The sequence below is a fragment of the Chinchilla lanigera genome, unplaced genomic scaffold (assembly GCF_000276665.1).
Source record: "Chinchilla lanigera isolate Chin_1 unplaced genomic scaffold, ChiLan1.0 scaffold00028, whole genome shotgun sequence".
Classification (NCBI taxonomy): domain Eukaryota; kingdom Metazoa; phylum Chordata; class Mammalia; order Rodentia; family Chinchillidae; genus Chinchilla; species Chinchilla lanigera.
The window spans coordinates 12,837,964-12,860,609 of NW_004955429.1; the positions used below are offsets into that span (position 1 = coordinate 12,837,964).

Consider the following 22,646-nt stretch of genomic DNA (forward strand, 5'->3'; position numbering starts at 1 on the left):
TGCCAAGGTTTCTTAGCAGTAACACAGGCTCCTGGCCGCCCTCCAAGGCTGATAATCCGGGGTCGGGGACATAATCAGTGCACGCGCAAATCTGTGTCAGGCACGAACGAGCACAGTGAAGAAATAAACAAAGGAAGGAAGAGAGGAGAGGACTGGCAGGGAGAGCCCCATCAGCCGGTGTGGGCAGGAAGGCTTCTGGGGGCAGGGCGGGGCGTAGAGCTGACACTGAAAGGTCCTGCCAGGGCAGAGCTTGTCAGTGCTGGGCCAGCGCAAAGGGCCTGTGGCTGGACAGAGGAAGACAGGTGAGGAGCAGCTGGGGCCCCTGTGGCTGGAGCCGAAGGAGCAGCGCAGCAGGGCGAGGCTCCTGCGGGAGGTGAGGGCCACCACACATGCCCAGGAGCCCACAGACGGGGAGGACTGGTCGCCCAGGAGGGTGCAGGTGGAGGCGTGCAGGGCAGTCAAGGGTGGGCAGGCAGAGAGGACAAGGAAAGGGGAGGGCTGGGTGTCTAAGCCCTCCCGCCCCACTACGCCTGTCCCCTTTGTCTGCTCACCTGGCCCTGTGGCCACCCCCATCATGGCCACACCCGGGTGAGGCCAGGTCTCAGGCTTCCTGCCATCCCCACCCCAGGCCCAAGAAGGACACAGAGCACCAGGCCCTGAGCCTGACTGCGGTCTCTCATTTGCTGTGCACCCCTAGGCGAGGCCCTGGCCCTCTCTGAGCCCTGGCTCTGCATCTACACAATGGAGAGGTCCCCATGCCTCAGGTCATGGTCAGCGGCGGGCACTGTGGGGCCCTCAGGGACACCTGCCTGGTACACACCGTGGATGACAGCACTCACACAGTGCACGCAGGCAGACAGAAATGCAGGCTTCTGACTCTTCCTCAGACACCCTCAGGGTCATGACCCACATGCAGTCCACCCAGACCACTGAGGGGGAAAGGCAGAAAACAGCCAAATGTACAGCCAGTGCCATTCATGGGAATCAGAATGCACACATCCAGACAGGCGTGGTGGCGCATGCCTGCAGCCCTAATACTCTGGGAGGCTGAGGCAGGAAGATCACCAAGTTTGAGCCCATCCTGGGCAATTTAGCAACTCACTAAGACCCTGTCTCAAAATAAAAAATAGGGGCTGGGGATATAGCTTGGTGGCACATGTGCCTGCCTATAAGCACAAGGTCCTGAGTTCAATTCCCGGTACCAAAAAAAATTTTTTTTACAAAATAAAAAATTTAAAATGATGGGGGATATAGCTCAATGCAAAGGTCCTAAGTACCAATCAATCCCCAGTATCAAAAAATTTTTAAAAATAAAAAAGCAAGTGTTCCCCCAAGATAAGAGATAAATTGTATAACAGAGACAAATGGATGCACAGTGGATGGAAACAGACACCTGCCTAATGGGGGAGAGGACAGGGAAGAAATAAAAGTAACACAGCAGGACCCTGCAGAGGCCAAGAAAAGTAACTCCTAGCCCCCAGGGTCAAACTAAAAACAACAGGATCCTGCAGGTCCCCACTGAGAGCCCACAGGTGGGAGCAAATAGAGAGGGATCAAGGAGGGAGGAGAGGACCACACCCAGTACAATGCTCAGCCCCCTCTTCACTGTGATTGGCTTACAGATGGACATGTGACCAAACCTGACCAATGAGACACAGAGCTGTCTGTGGCTACTCTGCCAGGAGACAGGCGAAAGAGATGCTAAAGCCGGGCAGCTACACCTTGGTCTCTGGGACGCCCTGGCCACCAGGTAAGGTCTGACTGCCCTGTGGGACAGGCCACACGAGCCCAGTCCTCCTGAAGTCTCTACTACATCCCCATTATGAACCATCAGTGGATTAATCCACTGAGGAGGCAGAACCGTCAGAATCCAGTCCCTTCCCAAAAGCCCTCCTCTGTCCAGAGGGGCCAAGGCTTCACACAGAGCCTTTGGGAGACAGTCCACATGCACAGTCAGCCACACCTCAAACCCCTGCCAAGGCCCCTGGAGCCTAACATCAGGGCTCAGAGGCAGGCAAGGCTGGGGGAGGCGGCATCCTCCAGGGCTCATGGTATAGCCTTCTGGGCATCAGGAAAAGGGAAGAAGAGGCCTGAGACAAAGCCCCTCTGATGCATGTGGCTTCTGGCTGGACCCGGGGGTGAGCCAGCCGGCCAGGAAGCCAGCCGGGGATAACTGAGGGGCTCATGGGACCGAACTGAACACCACACACTGCTGGGGACAGTGGTTTGTCCTGGGAACATGGCAAACGCTGTAATTTTTTTTACAAGATCCACACGTGACCTGTCCCATGTCTGTGACACATCCTAGCGTATTTCACACAGGAGCATCAAAGGCAGTATGGTCCATGTCCCCTCACTCCCCACCTTTGCTGATGGGCCATTCTGCTAACCAAGAAGCACACAGCCAGCATGTGAGTGAAAAGGAAGGACAGCAGGCCACCCTGAGGCGGCGGCATTCAGCAGCAGCATCTGGGCGTGCATCTGGCTGGTGGGGATAGTTCTGAGGGCAGTGTGCGCAGAGAGAGCAGCTGTAGGGGAGACAGGGCCAGAGGGTGCTCAAGGTCACCCCTCTGGGCTCTTGCAGCTTGGGCCTGTGTGGACCAAACCCCTGCTCAGGTGGGGTACAGGCATTCTAAGCTGGGCAGAGGGTTACATTCTCAGGACTGTGGGTCCTGATCCGAGTGGGGTCCGGATCTGAGGACACATGGGGTCACTGGCAACCCGAGTGACACAGCTGGGACAGGTGGCTGAGAGCACTGTATGTGTCCCCTCAGACTTGACTTCTCTTCACAGCTCCTGCAGTGGCACCCAGGATAGGCACGGTGTTGGGTAGGGACGGGGTGGCCTGGACACATCAGAATCAAAAGCGCCCAGGATGGGTTTCAGCCTCAATGACCTCCTGAATCCAGGGGCCAGCTCCTCTTCTTCCTGCCGTTCTCGCTGCTCCCTGACTCACCTTGAACTCGCACCCCTCCAGAAGGGTGATGCCATCTCCCTATCCATCAGCCCCCACGCTCATCCACTGCAGCCCCCTGATAAACACTCGCTGGGCTGGCAAGGACAGTACAAGGTAAGGTGGCCCTAGGGATAACCTCCGCCATTGGAAGTGGGGGCACAGACCACATCACAGCAGCCCCCAGCCAGGTCCACAAGGGAAACATTCCTGGATGCCCAGAGGGTGACAGAAGCTACAGACAGTACTGAGCCCAAGTGTCCTATGGGTCACTCTTACTATGGCTCTTGGCAACCTCAGCATATAATTATCTTTTCTTTCTTGAGAACTTCCATCTTTGTGAAGTGAAAGAAGCACTTTATGATTTCTCTTCGATGTATGTGAAGGCCAGAGTCACTATTCTTGTGCTTTGGAGTCACTATTAAGCAAAGTAAGGATTACAGAGACACAAGCACTATGCTACCACCACCATCTAGCTGCTGAGACAGTCAGTGGGTCACTAACAGGGGGGCAGCATATACAGCGTGGACACTCAAGACCAAGAGTCAAGTCCCAGGCAGCACTGCAGATTTCCTTATGCTTCTCAGAACAGTGCATGAGTGAAAACTCAGTTTATTCATGGAATTTTCCATGTAATACTTTTGGATTAAGATTGACTGCAAGGGGCTGGGGATTTAGCTCAGTGGCAAAAGCGCCTGCCTGGCAAGCGCAAGGTCATGAGTTTGGTTCCTGGTACCGGAGAAAAACCAAAAAAAAAAAAAAAAAAGATTGACTGCAAATAATTAAACCGTGGGAAGCAAAACTATGGACAGGGCAGGGACTACTGTACACTATGTCAAATCATGGGACAAGAAATGCCCTTTCCTTCTCTGATTCTCAGATAATTTCTGATTCTGATGAGAACTGGCTTACAGATCTAGCAAGGAAAAATACAGGATGTGTGCAGTTCCAGTGGGATTTCAGATAACAATGGGTAACTGTCTGGTGTAAGGATGCCTCAGGCAATATTCAGGACATACTCATTTGCTGTGTGTCTGAAATTCTGATTTAACTGGGCAGCCTACATGTGATTAGACAAGAAGAAAGTCCCAGGTCGGTCCCGGTTATGACTTTAAAACTTCCTGAGTATTCAGAAGAGAATCCCTCTTAAACAGAAGGCAACTATATCAAAACAGTAGGTCTTGCAAACAGCCAAGATGACAGTGGGGAAATAAACACAGAAGACAACAGTGATGTGCCAGGACCAAGCATGAGTAATCAGCTCCCCCACCCAGGCCACCCCCAAGTCCAGACAAAGGGCAGGCGCAGACCAGCAGCTGCACGGTGCTGGGCCAGCTCAACAGCAAGATATGCTACAATGGCTGGAACTGCAGGCCCTGCGGCTCACCAAGCCACGTGCCCTCTCTCTTGGCACTGTCAAGCTACCCAGTTCCTGTCTACCAGGCTGGGCTCTCAAGGCCCCAGGCCTCTTGTCTACAATCAAAGGAGAGAGAAGGGCCCAGGTGAGGCGGAAGTCCTAGAATCCTTCCCCCAGACCTGGGTCACCTGCTGAGCAGCGTGGGGTCGTCTTCTACAGGTAGCAGGCACTGTGCACCCCCACCCTCTTCCAAAGGGCCAGCGTGTCTAGCCATGTGGTCTGGTCACCCGTCAGTCATTAGTCCCACTGATTCCAGCTCGACACCCACAGTTTCACAAGCCCCACAGCAGGAGGAGGGACCAGTGAGTGACATATCTGTGATGGGATGCAGGTGCACACAGATTATGGGCGGAGAACTCTCGGGAGGAGGGACAGCAGGTACCAGCCTGACCCAGAGGGGGCCCTGCAGGAAGAGCACCGTGTGAGCTCCTAGGTACGCCAGGGAGTGGCCACACCTGCAGCCAGGGACAAGCAACTGGGAAGTCACAGGTCTGAGCCATGAGCTACCAACCCTCTCATAGCTGGGTCATGCATGCACCTTCAGAACCTAGTGGCAGCACCATGCCAACCACACGCAGACAGACACATACCCAGCAGCGGCAGATACAAGGGCTGGGGTCTAAAAGTGGTGCAGAAACCTACTTCTAATTCACAGATCACGCTGCCATCACTCAGACAAGCAGGCATGCAATTTATTACAAATATTATCTGCAAGCTCATCTGCATGGCAACATTATTCACAACAGATGAAAGACAAAAGCAATTCATGTGTCTATCAAGGACGAATGGATGCAGAAAATATGGTCCATCCGACAATGGAATGGGGTATTGGGTGTTACTGTTTAACGGGGACAGTTTCTGTTCCGGACAGTTACAAAGTTCTGATAATAGATAATGGCAATCATTGCACGACAGTGTAAATTTACTTAATGACACTGAAATATGCACCTAACAATGGCAAACTGTATGTATATTTTACTCAAAAAGTAACACACTTGTGGACGATAGAGCCAGAAGTGAATCAGCACAGTGCAGGGAGAGGAACGAGAAGAAAGAACTGCATCCAAAACTCAGCAGGAAATAAAGGCCACTCCGGAGAACTTCCCTTGGTAGTGAGCTTCCCGGCATCCAGGGCCAAAAGGGAAACTAGAGGACGACCTTGTGCTCCTTGTCTGATAAGAGGAAGTCATCTAGCTTACCAGGAAAAATAAGCTTGTTCTTGGCACAAGATCTCAGGGGGGATTTTCACTGTTGATCGGGTTCGTACTTGATTATCACTTCCTCAGTGCTGACAGAATGGCAGGCACCAGACTACAAGTTTCCAGAGATGAGTGTTGTATTTCACCATGCTCTACAGGTGAGGAAACTGAGGCCCAGACACAGAAAACGATCTGTCAAGGTCACATGACCAGTGAAAGGTGGCATGGGAATAGAAAGTCACGTTTGTCTGGCCAAGGAGTAAGGCCAGCGTCCTGCAGGTCCTGAAGTTGGCAGTATTCACCGAGCTCTGTGACTGCCAGCCGCTAGTAGAGGTGCCGGGCAGTGGAGGTGAAAAAGGCCAGAGTGCTGGGCTCACTTCATGGTCCAGCAGGGGAGCGGGGCCAGCGCTCCATTGAGGGGGAGATTCCAGTCCACAGAAAGCAGAAAACCTGGGAAAACCTACAGGATGCTGTTTAGAGATCGCAAAGGTGGAACCAGAAGCCAAGCCCACGCCTGAGACAGATCCCTAGGGAGCGGGCGGGAGCTTCACATAGCCAGTGGCTACGCAGGCTCTGTGCAGCTGCCACACAGGGACTGCGAAGTACACTTTGAACGCGTGCCTTTTCACTAGAAAAGAGCCTCTTCAAAGAAAAAAACGCAAAGAAAACAAAAAAAACAGTTGCGGTAATTTAGCAAAAGGCAACAAAAGCCAGAGAGGGCAGGATGCTGGCAGGGAGAGAAAGGGAAAGAGAGAAGGGATGTGAAGGTCACCAATTATCAAAAGCCAAGAGATGGCGGAGCTTGGCTTCCGACCTGAAAGCCTCATTTCCTTCATTTCCTGTGGCTGAAAGTCTTAATAACTGGATGGCGTGATCTGCGACAGCAGCAAGGCCAGCGGGAAGGGAAGGGCTGCGGGGCAGGCTTTGGGGGCGCCCTGGGACCCTCTGGGCCAGACAGGGGTGCCTGAGATCCAGGAGGAGGAGGGGGGAGATGCTGGGGTGACCCAGAGCTGGGCACAGAGGCACATGCCTGCAGTACCAGCTACCCGAGAAGCTGAGGCAGGAGGATCACTTGAGCCTGAAGTTCTGAGTCAGCCTGGGACGCTCTTAAAAAAAAACAAATAAATAAGACGCTCTTAAGAGTAAGACACTCTTAAAAAAATAAATAAGACTCTCTTAAAAAAAAAACAAATAAATAAATGGTGACTCGGCACAGCCCCATGCAGGACTCGGGGTGCTGGGAGTCTGGGTGAGCTCATAGAGAACACTGGGAAAAATAATCCTTCAAGCCAGGTTGTCCACTCCTCCCTTCCCACTCCTCCCTAAGAAAGAAAAAAAAGGCAAAGAATACAAAGCTGCTCCTCTCGTGGGTGAGAGCTGACCCTACTCTAATATCTGTGTAATCACTAAGCTCATTACCAGCACAAGCAGGTGAAAAATTAGAGATTAATGTGCATGACTTTCAATCAACCTCTGAGAAAAGAAAATGTTGCTTTTGGCACTGGAGGAGACTGATGTTTTCCTTCCCTACATCCCCACTCTGCGGAGAGGAAACGGTCCCAGGGCAGAGGGCTGAGCAACGGCCCTGCCCCTGCCGAGGCAGCCAAGGCTGAGCTCAAGCTCCCACCTGGCGCTCCACACCCCCACCGTCCTCGTGGCCAGGACAAGGCACACCCGTGTCCTCCCTGCCAATGACATCCAAGGCATCCTCCCTGCAGCCTGTCGCCTTCAGCCCTGCTCAAGACCCTGAATTCTCTCCATCTGCTCTGGTCCTGTGGAAATCTGGGAACAGCTATGGGTGATCCACCACTACCGCCACCAAAAACCAAAAACAACAAAACAGCTCTGTAGTGGACCCTGGCTGGTGCCTGATCTTCCAGCACATGTTCAGTGTCTTTCCAAGAACAGCCCCTAGATTCCACCCGGGGTCTATGCCACCCCACTCCACACCAACCAGAGCTTCCTATAACCCTCACAACGATGCCAGCCGATTAAAGAGAGAAACACAGTAACAGTTACTGGGCACCCGGATTCAGCCACACTTGGAGCTGAATGAAGAGCTGAACTTTATAATAACAGGAACCCATTTTGCTTTAGCTGACTGGGACCAGTTTTTCTGTCACTTGCAACCAAGAGCCTTCACAGACATAAAAGACATACCTAACACTGTCAGATTAGGGGTTTCATAGATGCCCTGACAGTCCCTCGTGGGAGTCATTAGCTAAAGACATAGCCCAAGGATAAAGTGAAAACCTCTAAGGGTAGCATCCAAAGCCTTTCACCATCCACCAGTGAGCCTATGGCAGACGTGCCACAGCCAGCTATGTGTTATTGCTGCAAGCTCTGCAAGGTTCCCCATTGCTGACTCTAGTCCCTACCCCATCTTTCCTAGCCCATTTTCCTCTGCTGCCCTCCCAACTCCCAATTTCTGCAAAACAAGAAGAATCTTCCTGGTTCCTGGCCTCTCATTTTTGCTTATATCATTACCCTTTCTCCTAAAATTCCACACACTCAAATCCACCCCTTGCTTTCAGGTTAAACTCCAAGGGTGGGTGAATGGATGAACTGGTGGAAAGGCAGGTGGGTGCACGGATGCATGGATGGATGGATGGGTGAATAGGTGGGTGGATGGATGGATGGATGGACGGACAGAAGAGAGTATCGTGGATTGACTGGTGGGTCGTATGTGTGAAGACGGATGGGTTGATAGATGTGTGAATGCGTGGGTGAGTGGATGGAAGGATGGATGTCCAGGTGGACAGCTACATAGGTAAGCAGACAACTGGGTGGATGAGTAAGATGATGAGTGGATCGGGAGGTCAGATGGATGAAAGGTGGATTAGGGGATGGGCATGCGAACCGGTATGGGAAGAACTGATGACATGGGCAAGTGAACAGGCAGGTAGTAGGCAGATCGGGGACAAATGGGAGAAGGGCTGGCAGTAAATGGAGGATAGGTGGGAAGGTAAATCTATGGATGAATGGGCAGATGGAACTAAACTGGTAGGTGGACAGGTGGGTGGTGGGTAGATGAGTGGGTGAGAAGATGCAGGATGAGTGGACAGGTGGCTGGCTGGACAGATGGATGAGAAGATGTGTGGATGGGTGGGAACAGCAGTATGGGGAAGAACGGAAGACCAGTGAGTTCCCAGATGTGTGGCCAAGCAGATGTATGGACAAATGGCCCAAAAGATGGAGGAGCAGAGCTGGGCAAACTCTCAAGCCAGAGCTCTTCCCAGTCCCCCTTAAACATCCTAGGACAAGATCCCGGGCTGTCTCACAGTCTGGCATCTCAGATATGTCCCCTGCAAAGGGATACAGTGTGGGAAGCACAGGCTCTGCAGTTAGACTGGTCCACATTCAAAATCCCAGAGGAGCCACTTCCCAGCTGTGTGACCACTGGACAGGGACTGTGGCACTCTCAGCCTAGCTTTCCACATCTGTGGAAGGAGAACAGTCACACTTGCCTCTGGAGCTGTGAGAACGAAAGAACAGCTTATCCACAGAGGCTAGCACAGGACTGGCCCAGCCAGAGTCTGTAGTAGTTTCCATCCTATTAAAAATTTTTAGAGGAAATTGTTCTAAGCATAGAAAAAGGAAGGTGCCTCCCCCTCTCCTTACAAAGATGAGGAAAATCCTGATACCTAAACTATGGATAGCATGAGAAAAGAATCCAGCTGCCAAATCCTAAGTGAGCTATTAGACAATAGAATTCAGCAGCATATTAAAAGGTTAATAATAGTAGTAATAATAAAAATGGTAATAGTGCTCTAGTAGGGTTTTAAACTGCTAGTACTTTTTATTCATTGTGTCATTCAGTAATAAGAGGCTAAAAGAAAAATGCTACATAACCATCTTACTAGATGCTGGAAAAATGTGTGTGATAAAATTCAACATCTTGGAATTAAAAGCCTCTGAGAAGGAGACACCCACCTCCCCTCCTACAGCAGTGGTCCTCAGCCTCTTTTGGCAGCAGGGACTGGTTTTTGTGGCAACAATTTTTCCACAGACTCGGGGAGGATGGTTTCAGGATGATTCAAGCACATTACATTTACGACTCACTTTATTTCTATTATTATTACATTGTAGTATATAATGAAATGGTTCTGTAATGCACCGTAATGTACGATCAGCGGGAGCCCTGAGCTTGTCTTTCTATCTGTCCTGAGCTCGGGATGGGACAGTCCTATCCAAGGCTGATGGGAGACAGGGACACCTCCAGGGTGCTGCTTACGGCCAGTCTACCCTACAGTCCCGGTTTGGTTGGTGTCACTGAAAACCCTGCTTCACAAAGATGGGTGCTGGAATGGAGACAGGCTGTTCGGTGCCTCTGTGGCAATCTCAGAACATTGCACTTTGACTTTAACCCAGAACCTACGGAGATTTCAAGCTGCTCAACCAAACGTTTAAGGTCACAGTCGTTTGTGACCTCAAGCAGTTGATCACCTGTTTTATTCACAAATGAGTCACAGATCCACTCCTTCCCAGTTCAGGGGTCTCCTGTGGCTGGGAAGTAATGCTCTAACTCCTTTAAAAGCTGAGATGAGTGAACGTGCACCAGCTGGGAGAAAGAAGGTCCTGACTCAGACTCTTTCAAAATCTCTGCTGATATTTGAAATGTATCAAAAAAAAAAAAAAAAAAAAAAAAATCCCAGTGTTCACTCATTAGGCCCATAATTCCAGGTTGGCTTCAAATGCAGCCACTTCCCCTGCCAACCTGAACACAGTTGTCATTCTCATCTGCAGTGACAAAATGAGTTCACTGAGCAGGCAGAATCCGTCACACGAGTAAGCAAGTTCTGTGTCACCGAAATGTGCTGCCGGGGGTGGAACGTGCTGTTTTTCTACAAGAAACCCCGGGGGTGGCTCTTGTAACTCAAAAGACTCCACCCAGTGACCTACCGTTAGAAAGCCGTGTTACTTCTCTGTGTAAGATGTGTGCACTGCAAGTCCGGTGCCTCATAGAGCTGTGTGAACAGACGTGAGCTAAGGGTGTGTACTTCAGTGTGGCTGATAATCACATCATGGAGAGCGGTAACTTTGAGGATGTTTTGCTATGGGTGAGACAGGGTACAGATTCACATTCGGAAGTGACCTCTGTCACCTGGGTAGTGAAACCAGAAAGCTGTCTGGTCATGGCAGTCACTCTGTCCGTCATATACAGATGCAAACTGACCAATTCAGTTTTCCTGATATGTAATCATTCAAAGACTTGAATAGTTCTGCAGCTGTGGTGTTCACTGGCAACAAAGTACACATAACACATCCTCCTGAAAAATGCATCACACAAAAACAAACATTGCTGCCTGTTGTCCACACGGCCAGACTCCTCAACTTGGACCCTATAAACAGTGACTCACTCATCCTCCCTAACCACCGTGCCTCAGTAGCCTCTGCTGTTCCACCAGTTCATCTAGCGATGGTGCTGACTAAAAGAGGGTCACACGCCACCTTTTGAACTGTGAGCTTCCCTAAAAGTTCACGACAGATGTCCTCAGCAGCAGGCAACTCTTCGCCAACAGTAAAGGGCTTCTTGGCTTTAGCAATGGGCTGTCCACTAAGAGTGATGCTGTCAGCGTGGACGCATTTGATGACATGGTGGCCTTCGGGATTGCTTCTGTACTTTGTGTGCATGTTTCTTTTTTTTTTTTTTTTCCTTTTGAAAAACCCCAGACACGTCCTTTAACGCAGAGTGCTTGGTCTCCATGGAGTGAGCAGTTTTTAAGGTTTCATGGCTTCACTGGACAACCAGCCACCAGCCTCATATTATACAAAGTGAGGCTGGAGGATGTGAATCACCTGGTGCAACACCTGTAATTTAAGTAGGACTCTTGGTATTTTCTTTTAAGTATAGCTTTCTTTGTTGCTGGTAGTCTTGTCTTATCACTGGGTCTTTGCCCCTTTGCAAAGCAGCTCTCCAGTGATTTTTTTAAACTCATTTTGGTTTGGGTTAGCTGGGGGTTCACCAAAACTGTGACTGAGACCAAGGGATACTGTGGAAAAGAGGCACGGGCGGCCACGTGCAGACTAACGTGTCTGATTCTGACTTAAAGCCTTCTAGCAGGTGCAAATGTATACTTTAAGTGCATAACTCATCCATCCTGCCACCAGATGCGGTTTAATTGTCACACCACTCCCTGATGAGGTTCTGATAGGAGTCTGTAAGAGGCTGATTTATCGCGGTCTCTATGTAGTCAACACTCCTTGCTAATGTTATTCTGTATCTGCAGCCGCTCCCCAGTGCTAGCAGCACCACCTCTGCTCCACCTCAGATCATTGGCATTAGATTCTCATAAGGAGCTTAGAGCCTAGATCCCCCATGTCCGCAGTTCACAGCAGGGTTCCTGTGCCTATGGGAATCTAATGTCACCACTGATCTCACAGGAGGTGGAACTCAGGTGGTAACAGGGTGATGGGGGCAGCTGGAAAAACCGATGACGCGTCACTCACTGGATGGCTGCTCCCCTCCTGCTGTGTGGCCTGGTTGCTAACAGGCCATGGACTGGTACCTCTGGGGTGGGGTGGGGGACTTCAGTGACTCTCAGGAGGAGCAGAAGGGCAGAATCCTAGGAGCATGGTTGTCTGGGGACCTTAGGCCTGCCCTCCCGCTAAGCTTCTCACAGGCCTCTGGGACAAGGCAGCTCGGTGGCCTGCTCCTCCCCAGGCAGAGTGCAGAGCCAGCCAGAGTCATCTGTGCTCGGAGTCCGGACAAGACTGGCCTGCTGCAGGGAGGGGAAGGGACCTGAGACGGGTGTGGACCAGGTCTCACCCATCTCTGAGCCCACACAATCCTTTGGCTTTTGTTTCTCCTTTTCCTTTTAATACAACAAGTTTGTTTTGAGGCAAGCCTGAAGACCAAAGGCCTTTTCCATTGGACATGTACATATGTGACCGAGCATCTGTCTCCATGTGCGTGCATGTGTGTGTGCGCGTATGCGTGTGTGCATGTGTGTGTGTGTGCATGTACACATACATGTGCCAGACCTGATCACCTGGCGGCTCCCACCTCTTGTCTCAGCTGCTGGGTGACTGCCTCCCAATCCCCTAATCATTCCCTCCCCACTTGTGCCCTGCTCCCCTCCATCCAGACCACGCTGCCCAAAGTCATCAGTGGCCCGGGTCCATTCCCCACCTCAGTGCAGGCAGCCCCGCCAATGTCCCTGCCTTGGGCCGGCACACCCTGCCACCTGCCCATTTCACTGCAGACCTGCCTTCCCCTCTAACCAGATGGATGCAGGTCCCGGAGGTGGGGCAGGGAGCAAGAGACGAGCACAAAGAGGCTGAAACTGAAGGCTCGGGAGCAAGGACAGATTCCCATCAGGGAGACAGCAAGAGACGAGACAGAGACAGAAGCAGCGATGGAAAGCCAAGCGGAGCCAGAGAGCGACACAGGCACAGAGATGCAGACAGGCAGCCGGCTGCCTGCACAGACCCTGCTCGCTCAGCTTCCACCGCTGCTGTAGCAGCATCTGGAAGCCTGCACCGGCCAGGGGAGGGGCAGCCAGGCTCTCTGAGACTCCCCCGGGGCTTTTGCCGTGCCAGTGCCCTAATTTACTTCCACGGGCCTGAAATTTAGGAATTTCTCAGGGCTGCCAGGGAGGCGGCCGGGTGCAGAAAGCGGCAGGGTCTGGCCCAGGCTGTGGTCCAACCCTCAGAGGCCCCCACAGCACTCAGCCATCCCTGCCGAAGCAAAGGGGCACCCCCACACGGGACCACGCTGTGCACTCCCAGGGACCTGGTGCAAAATCAAACCCAGCTCTTCCCCTTGGTTGCTAGGCAATGCACAGCCTGGGATGCCCGGAACAGCAATGCTTTCATCTGCAAGATGTGCCTGATCACTGCAGCTTTCCAGCCATCTGAAGGCCTTGAAGATGGTGCAGAGACCCTGCCGCCAGCCAGGCAAACCGTGAACTTCCCATAGTGTTCAGTGAGAAAAAGCAGTGAGAGGCTTTAGCTCCTCTCATCCTCTCACAGCTCCTGGCCACCCCTTTGCAAAGGCTGTTCCCTCTGCCAGGCACACCTTTCTTTCCGTAGACTCCTGTTCATCCCTAGAGCCAGCTCAACATCCCCTTCCTCTGGGAAACCTATCCGCAGAGTTCACTGTTACTTCTCCGTGCCCTTCTCACCCTGCATCTTCAGGATTCACAGGCAAGAAGGATGAAGAAAGAGGCTTGGACCAAATCCTCAGAGAGCAAGAGATGCTGCCCAAATCACTTGGGGACCCTGAGCCCCACCCCTTCTCTCTGGCTCCTATTTTAACAGGCGCTACCGAAAACCATGCATAACATGTTCCCTTTGAACATGCCTCCATGCAGGATAGGGCTAGGAAAAGAAACACGCTGGCTCTTTATAAAGGGCAGGACAGGGGCTGGGGATTTAGCTCAGCGGCAAAAGCGCCTGCCTGGCAAGCGCAAAGTCATGAGTTCGGTTCCCGGTACCGGAGAAAAACCAAAAACCAAAAACCAAAAAAAAAAAGGGCAGGACAGAGATACTCGAGGACCTCTACACCCCTTCCCTCCTAGAAGCCCCCAAATTTCCTCTGGGGAGGCCCCCTCTCCCACTCGCAGCCTACACGGACTGCTGGATGGCCAATGAGCAGTCTCTCTCTCGATCCACAGTGACCAGGCGGGGACAGACAGTTACATGACCCAGGCACACAAGCCCATGCCGACGCTGCTGGAGAAGGGGGGACGCCCTGCTGCTCAAGAATATGAGCCCAGAACTGCTGGGGCCACCTGACAACTGAGTGGAGGAACCTGTTGCAAATACATGCAGAGAAGCAGAGTGAGATATGGGGACACGACACTGACGGCACCTTCCGGCTCTGGATACAGCTTGGCCTGAAGCTAACACATTTTTTAGTTCCATAATTTCTTCTTCCTTTTTTTTTTGCTTAAATTGTACATTCTGTCCCCTCCAATCCAAATAATCCTGACTCTTGTGACAATAAAGATAGAATAACAAACTTCTCACACCATTGCTGACTCGATCCTGTGGTGTATGAACTTCAGGAGTTACTAAACTTGGCCCCTGCATTCTCTGGAATGGCTCAGCATGCAGCCCGAGGGCCACGTCACTATCGTGATGGCGTGACCCTCTCCAACTACCACTGACTGGCCAGAGTGGACATCTCTCCCAAGCTAGGCCAATCAGAGCTCTCCCCTCAGATGTTGGACTGGAGCTACAAGAAAGCACAGACCATCTGTGGAGACAGGAATGGTGGGCCCCGGAGTTCCAGGCTGAGGATGGCTCCCTCTTAGTGACAGGCAGATCACCCCAAAGGCAGCAGTGCGAACTGAGCCGGGCCACAGTGCCACAGGCAGAGGCCCCACTAGCCCTGCGGGATCTGGAGGTCTGGAGCTGAGGAAGGGTCACCCAGCCATCCCAAGGGGTTGTCACTGGGTAGACACATTTTACCTGGCAGTCTAGGAGGGCCTACTGGGGGAAAGCACTTCATTAAACCAATCTGCTATGGACTCAGTGTTTGTGTCCCCTCAAATTCACCTGCTGAAGCCCTATCCCCAGGGGACGATGTTGGGAGGCAGGCCTTTTGGGACATGGTCACCAGGCTCCCATCCAGCCACTCGAGCAGGTCCCCATGACGGGAACAGCATCCCTCCAAAAGGAGGAAGAGGGCCAGAGGTCACCTGTCCACCACTTGTCTCCCTGGCAGGAAGGCACACTCCTGGAGCTGAATCTGCCTCGCTGGCCTGGGCCTCCCAGCCTCAGAACCACAAGAAATAAACATCTGCTGTCCTAGGCACCAAAGGTGCCATATTTTGTTAGACCCACCCAAGCTGACTAAGGCACGGTCTCTTTTTCTTGTGGCAGTGTCAGGTCAGGCGCTCAGTCCCAACGAACCTGCAGGAAGGGCCTCACTATGGGTGCTACTGAAATAACCCCCTAGAAGCGACCCCCTACCAAGGTGGCACCACACTTTACAACTCGCAAGGCCCTCTCCTTGTCAGGCCTGTGACCTCCCTCGGCCCCAAGCCCTGGCCTGTCCCTGGGTGAGATCCCAGGCCCTGCCACCTCGACCCCCAGGGCTCTGCCAGGTGGCTCAAAAGGACAGGGCTGGGGGTGTAGAAGCCAACTCCAGGGCCTGCATGAGCACAGGGACTACACTGTGGTCCTCGGGACAGGGACCTGTTTTTGGAGACCCTGCCTGCCAGAGCCTAACTCAGGGCACAACACACTGGGGATCTCTGGGAGACACAAGGGGCTGACCACCAGCCGCCAGGCCTTCTCAGCCTTCTAGACACTGCCGTGCCCAGTCATGCCCAGCTTCAGGGACATGCTTAGAGGACCTCATCCCTTGGTGAGGAATAACCTCCTCCCATCCTCTTAAGGCAGCAGGGCACTGGAGAATGACTCTGTGTGGCCCCAGTGTGCCTCCAACACCCCTGGGACGCCTGCCACCTCTTTACAACAAATGGTGGACAAGTTTGGGGCAGGAGGCAGAAGGTGGCAGGATGTCAAGAGTGGCTTTGTTGGTGCTGTGCTTATCTATGCAGGGATTGTGGATTTCAGGTGAGTGGTCCTGAAATAGATAGGGCTTCCTTTCAAAATAAGTGGGAGAGAAACAGGGGTGGGAGCTTTCTAAGTAATACCAGATATCGCGGAAGGCAGAGGAGGCAGGAGGCCAGTGGCCGGGTGACCGGTTACCTTCGTGCTATCAAAAAGGATGTAACACCGCCTCTGCCAGCCCTGTAATCAGATAGCAGCCGCGGAGGGAGAGGGGGGTCAGATAGGGTAGTGAAATAAATTTTCTTCCAGAGATAAGCAGAGGAGCAGATAGGGGACACAGAGCCTGTCTACTTCCCTGTGAAGGGAGACGTCTAAGTAAGGACATCGAAAAGACGGGGTTCTTCAGTGTGTGCCCGTGGGCATGAGTGGGGGGGGACCAAGGCAGACGTGGCGGTTTAAGCCTTTGAGGGATAAAGATATATCAAGACCCCCACATGGAACCAAGCACAGGGGAGAAGAACCAAGCCCCGGTGTGGCCCAACACAGGCGGTGGCGTCTCTGTGATCAGCTCGGTGAAAGGTGACGCAGTCTAGCTCACACACACTCGGCTCAGTCTCCCTGCCAGGGTGTGAGTGCAGCTTCCTGTTTGTTCCCCATCCCCACCAACCCTCCAGGAAGGGCACTACACCCAGGCCCGTTCTGCAGATCGGGGAGCCGGGCCAGGAAGGGAAATCCTCATGATCCGGGTTCTGGGCTGAAGCCCAGGCAGGTGCCAGCATCCTTCCCAGATACCCCAACCTCAGAGGCCATGGGTCAGGCTACGCCTGGGCAGTGAATGCCAGCAGAGGCAGCAGGCTGTCCTCAGTTCAGAGAGGAACACACGGAGGCCAGGGTGAGGTGGCTCAGGCCCAGCACTTGGTACCCAGCCAGGGGCTCCCACCGTCCCCCTGGACCCAACCCAGGGCTGGGGTGGCACCACTTCCTCACCAGCTCTGAGACCTGGGTGGGGACACTTGGGCCAAGGACAATACAGCCCCTCTCAGCAGGGCCAGGCTCCCCACCCTGGAGAAAGGAAATAACCTTTCCCCAGACCAGCGCTGGCTTTGTGACAACTGCCATGCAGGGGCAGACAGGCATGCTTGTAACGTTCCCAGATTACAGAAACGGTGAGCACAATAGCGCGAAGTCACGCACGGCCGGAGCCCCAGGCCCTGGGAAAGGACGTGTCCGACGTGCCTGGAGGAGGGGAACGGTGGCGTGGGACAGCCACAGTGCCCCGTACTTGAGGACCGGGAAGCGGATGGAGCTAGCACCCAGCCCGGGTCCTGTTCCTCGCTTGCAGTGGGACTACAGGCAGGCAGCCCTTCTCCGTGCCTCTGTTTCCCTCCCTGTCACCCGCACAGGCCTTCCACCGGCAGCCCTGCCCCTCAGTCCTACCCTACTCCTGGTCCTCCAATCTCACAAGCCTAGCAGGGGCCCCTCCTGCTCAGAGCACTCTGAGGCTTCCATGGGTGCCCTCGGATCAAAACCAGGGGTCCTCCACTTGGGGGGGTCCCCCATTTTTAGGGTCCTGCCCATCTTTACTTCCCATCTCCCCGACAACTCATTCACAAAAAGAAGCCATGCTTTCCCCCATCCCTAGGGCTCTCCCGCTGCTGTCCCTCCACAGCACCAGCTGCACATCTTCCTGGAAGCCCTCCCTGACCGCCCCAGGCTCCCGCAGCTGCAGCACTGCAGAACTGAGCGTGCCGCACCCCAGGCCCTTGAGGTGACCAGAGTCCCCTCGTGCATGTTGTTCTGTCCACACACCAGCCCCGGTCCCAGGACGAGCCCACACACACACTGGCGTGGAGGCGAAAGCCCGAGGCCTGGGCCCGCTCCAGCCCGGGAATTCCAAGGGGCTGCTAGCCCACAACGCCTGCTAGGGTCTCCCTGGCTCCTCCCACAAAACGCCAGGGAGGGGTCCCCCCTGCCCAAGGAGAGCCACAAATCCACGATTCCCCTGCCCCCTGCACTCCCAGGAACAGGACGAGGTGCTCATCAAAGTTTGCTCATCAAACTGTCCTCAAACCAGAGCCTCACACTCACTCTCCTTACAGCCCAGCTGCAATCTGGCAGCCCCACCTCCCAAGAGGCCCAGAACCTGACCGCTGCTCACCTCCAGCACCCTGGAGCTGGGGCCCCCGCTGCCACCGCTGCCACTCCAGGGGTGCCTTTAGGATCTCAATCAGACCCTGCCCCTCCCTAACCCAACCCCCCAGTGGCTCCAAGTCACATCCCCCAGCGCTTCCGCAATCACAGGGTGTCCTGTCCCCTAGGTGCTCACGGTCACTTGTCTCTGCCATGGCCTCTGCCTTGTGGTGCCTTCCTCAAGTAATGCCCTGGCTGGATCCCTCCCTCCCAGCACGTCCTGGGCATCTGCCCCACACTGCACACACAGCTCACACAAGACTTCAGAGTGTGAACTGATCTGTCCTCTGCCTGTGCTCCCCACCAGGATGGAGCTCCATGGTTCTGGAGGACATCATCTTGGTCACTGCGTCATCCCCGGCACTCACAGCAGTGCCCGGTACTCAGGAGGTGCTCACTGAGCACCTGCTGAATGAAGGGAGAAACTGAGGCCACAGCTCCCACCTGGACCATCAGTAGGGTGGTGCCACTGCAGGAAGAGCCCACAGTCCCATGCCCAGAAGAGGGCACACCCACCGGAGAAGGGGTGAGAGAGAGAGAGAGGAAGTCTGTTAGCTAACCTTGCAAAAAAGGACTTTGGTACCATATAATCTTGATCTCTGTGGAAACTCAAAAAGTCTAACAAAGGACCCAGTGGAAAGTCTCAGCACCCCTTGGACCTCTGTCCCCCCGCCCCAGGCAAGCACAGGGAAGCGGAGGTGCTGAGGCTAGTTCTCGGTGTGTCCTTCTGGGTTTGCGAGCACACAAGTGCAAACATGAATTTATATTCTGATTTTATAAAAGCAACAACATGCTTTACACACCAGTCAGTTCCTCGTTCTCTCCTAAATAGATGTTAAAGATCTTTCCATGGGCAGCTTCCTCGGGTCTTTTTTTACAGCTGCGTAATAATCCACAGTAAGGAGGTGTGGCACCTATTTAACCAGTATGCACCACCCTGGACCTCACTATCTTTCAACAAGCCTGTCTCCGCCGCCTGTCAGTTCTCCGGGGAGAGGCACACCCCCAGCACCAGCCCCAGCAGAGGACTGGCTCCAAGGACTGGTTAGCAGGCAGCCTGACATTTCCGCCAACATCTCTGCCGAGGCACAAAGACTCCAGTTTGCAGCCAGCCAGGGCATCTGTAAGGGGAAACTGTATCACCTGACTCCCCTGGCTCAACATTTCAGTAGCTTTCAAACTCCCAGACAGCGGCTCCCACGAGCCCCCGGGACTGTGCCTGGCCTGAGATTGACAAGTGACTTCCTCCTCCGGCTGGAAGGTCCTGAGAGAAGTCCCCAGAGTTCGTGGGTAGGTTCCCAAAATACCCTCCCCCCAGTTCCCAACTCAAGCCCAGGGCACAGAATGGCCAGAAGCAACCCACCCCAGGCCGTGTGCCCCCTGTACCCCATCATGCTGGACCCAGGTGCGTGGGACCAGGCCTAAAATAGCTCTGGTCCCACGCACCGAGGCTAGGCCTGCTCTCCATCCACTTAGGCACATCCATTTAGGCACTTCCGGGCACACGCTATGTGGCAGTCAGAGCTGAGGGTATGAGAATAATACAGGGCTGCCCCACCCCATGCCACCCAGCAAGCAGCTGCCCGGGGCAACACGAGACAGGGGTGGAAGCCAACTGTCCCTCTGGCTGTTGTGGGTCCCCCAAGTCCCTCTCTGTGTGGCATCTCATTTGCCACCACCAGCCAGGGGCTTACGGAAAAAATGTTCCTACCCACAACTTCTAAATAAATGCAAGGCGGATGCCACATATGGTGTCTGAGAGGACCAACCTGGGTGTTCCTGGGGCCGCAGGGACTCCCTGAGACACAGGGGTCTCCACCTGGTGGCAAGAATCCTGTTTCCTGGCTGATTTGTGTGTGTGTGTGTGTGTGTGTGTGTGTGTGTGTGTGTGTGTGTCTTTTTGAGATAGGGTCTCACTCTGCAGTTCAGGCTGGCCTTGAGCTCACTTTGTAGCCCAGGCTGGTCTCAAACTCAAAACGACCCTCCTGCCTCAGCCTCCCGAGTGCTGGGATTACAGGCGTGTACCACCATGCCTGGCTCACATGGCTGATTAAAAGGATCCTTAAAAGCTATACATATCTGTAGCAATCTTCTCTCTTAGGCCCTGAATTAGGCTCCATTCTAACCCCTGCCTGAGAAGTTTCAAAGATGTTAGTCAAGCCACAAGCATTTATTGAGTACTTACTGTGTGGAGCAGGCTCAGGGAGTTCACCCAAGGTCAGTGACACAAGCCCCACCTCCCAATATTCACTTTGTGGGGGCGCTGTTAGGGTTAGAAGAGCCTGGTTTGAAATCCCTGCTTCCCCACTTGTTTGCTGGAAATTTTTTTCATTCTTTTCTTCTTTTTCCTTTTTTTTTTTTGGAAACAGCATCTCATTATGTAGCTTGAGCAGGCCTCAAACTCAAAATCCTCCTGCCTCAGCCTCTGGAGTGCTGGGATTCCAGGCAAGCACCTCCACACCCAGATTTCTAGCCTCCCTGCCCGATTTGCCAAGTAAGGTTCAGAGCGTAACTTGCAGGATGGTCAGCAGGTCTGAGAAGAGAAGCAGTGGACAGGGCCTGACTCGGACTACATCGTCAGACTCAGCTCCTGCCTTCCTCCCATGGGGCTTCAGATCCCTGTTCCTATGGCCCAGCAGAGATGCCTGTGGTCCAGGAACCTGGACACCTCTCACTGCTCCTGTCCCCAAGGCCCTGGATAAACAAGACTTCCAGCCACGGGTGGGCACCAAGCCTGGGCAGACCCTCGAGGTAGGCAGAGCAGCCAAAGGAGTCCAACTTCCATGGCAGACAGCCACACAGAGGCCAGGCTGGAGGGGAGATCTGCAAGAGGGCCGGGTGGAGACTGCGGCCAAAGGCTACTCTTGCCCCACCTGGGGGTGGGGGTGGGAAGCACCAGCCAAGGGATACCAGAGAAGCATGTGGACCCCAAATTTCCAGAGCTTGTGACTTTTTTTCAAGAAAAGACGGAAATCTGGACATTTATGTGAAGCCGGCCAATTTGTAAATGCTGGCAGCTAATTAGATTTTTTTTAAATAATAATAACACGGTGCGAGCCAAACAAAACAGGCAGGGCTGGCCACAGCCATGGCTGGCAGGTCTGAAGCTCCAGAGAAAGAGGTTCTGACTTCATCCGATGCCCACCCCGTCCCCAGCCCACAGCTTGGGATGCAGTGGGGGGGCATCTGCAGGAAGCCTTGGGTACACCCCTGGGCAACAGCTCCCATCCTGTCCAGCCCTTCCTCCAGGGGGCATCTTCACCCCCACTTTGCAAATAGGAAGCAAAGGCCCAGAGGCCCAACGGCTCAGTGTTAAACAGCATTGGCTCCTATCCAGGGGCCAGCTCTGGGGGACCCATACCTGGCTGCCACCCAAGCCACTGGGGCTCCCTCTGGGACGGCCCTGGGTTGGCCCCCTTCCCCCGGAGTCTCTGGAGGAGCAGGCCCCCCTGCTGCACACTTTCTTCTTTCTCCGGCCTTCCTCAGCGACACCTGCTGGCTCAGGCCGGCCAAGTGGCCATCACAGAGCTGAGCTGGGGGAGACCAGGGCAGCAAGGAAGAAGGGCAGACTTGGCTGACTCAGAGGGAGAGGGCAGCAGGGAGGGCAGGGGGTGAGAAGTCACGCCCACCCTTGCAACCAGTGCTCCCCAGAGCCCCCAGGCCCCATGGGAGAGGAGCCAAGCACAAGGCCTGCCAGCCACTCCTTGCCTCCCCCCTGGGCTGGAGCTTCCCAGCCCACCAGGACAGCCAGGAGGACTGCAGGGACTGGGACCACGGAGTTGCTGGCGTGTGTGACTGTGTGCAAGGTCCTGGGTTGTGAGGCACTCTGAGTGCGGGGCTGTTTGTGTCTCTGCACATGTAAGAGACACACGTGTGTGGGAGACACGTGTGGCGCACATGATGGAGATCTGTATGTGACGAACACCCGCGTGGGGCTGATGGGTACCGATGCTAGGCACGCGTGTTCCATCAAGACACAGCTGTCTGATAGAGGGCCATTTGTGTCTGAGGGGCGCTGGTGTGCAAGGCACGTGTGTAGGAAGCACGTGTGAGCGGAGGGGCCCCTGCGTGGGAGATACTGTGGACTGCGGGAGGGGGCTGGGGTGTTCACGCACATAGTACAGAAACGTCTGTGTGGCGGTGAGTGTGACGGGGTGGGGGTCACAGCTGGGAGGTGACAGACCCGGAGGTCCAGGTCGTCCCTGCCCTTGGGGGTGGCGACCTGGGGGACCTGTGTGGTGATCCCCTGGGGCGAGGGACCCTGCCGCACAGCGCTGGGTTTCGACCGACGGGGCCAGGCCCAGGGGCACGAGGGCAAGAGACAGCCCTGGTGGGTGGGGGACGCGCCCGCGGCAGCCCCCACGCGGTGGGGATCTGGACCGCGGGACGGCGCGGGTGGGCGGCGGCGCGGGGGCGTCGG

At 54.2% G+C, this 22,646-nt stretch overlaps 1 protein-coding gene and 1 long non-coding RNA gene across 3 annotated transcripts in view; one reads left to right on the plus strand and one right to left on the minus strand.

Annotated features, from left to right (window-relative positions):
- The window catches only part of Fbln2 (fibulin 2), an 88,619-nt gene that overhangs the window by 46,038 nt on the left and 19,935 nt on the right, over window positions 1–22,646 (minus strand). The gene's annotated exons all lie outside the window — the stretch shown is intronic.
- LOC102004954 lies at window positions 239–14,535 on the plus strand. The gene is made up of 3 exons (XR_261326.1): window positions 239–302; window positions 1,623–1,750; window positions 14,188–14,535. It is a non-coding gene; the product is annotated as an uncharacterized LOC102004954 (long non-coding RNA).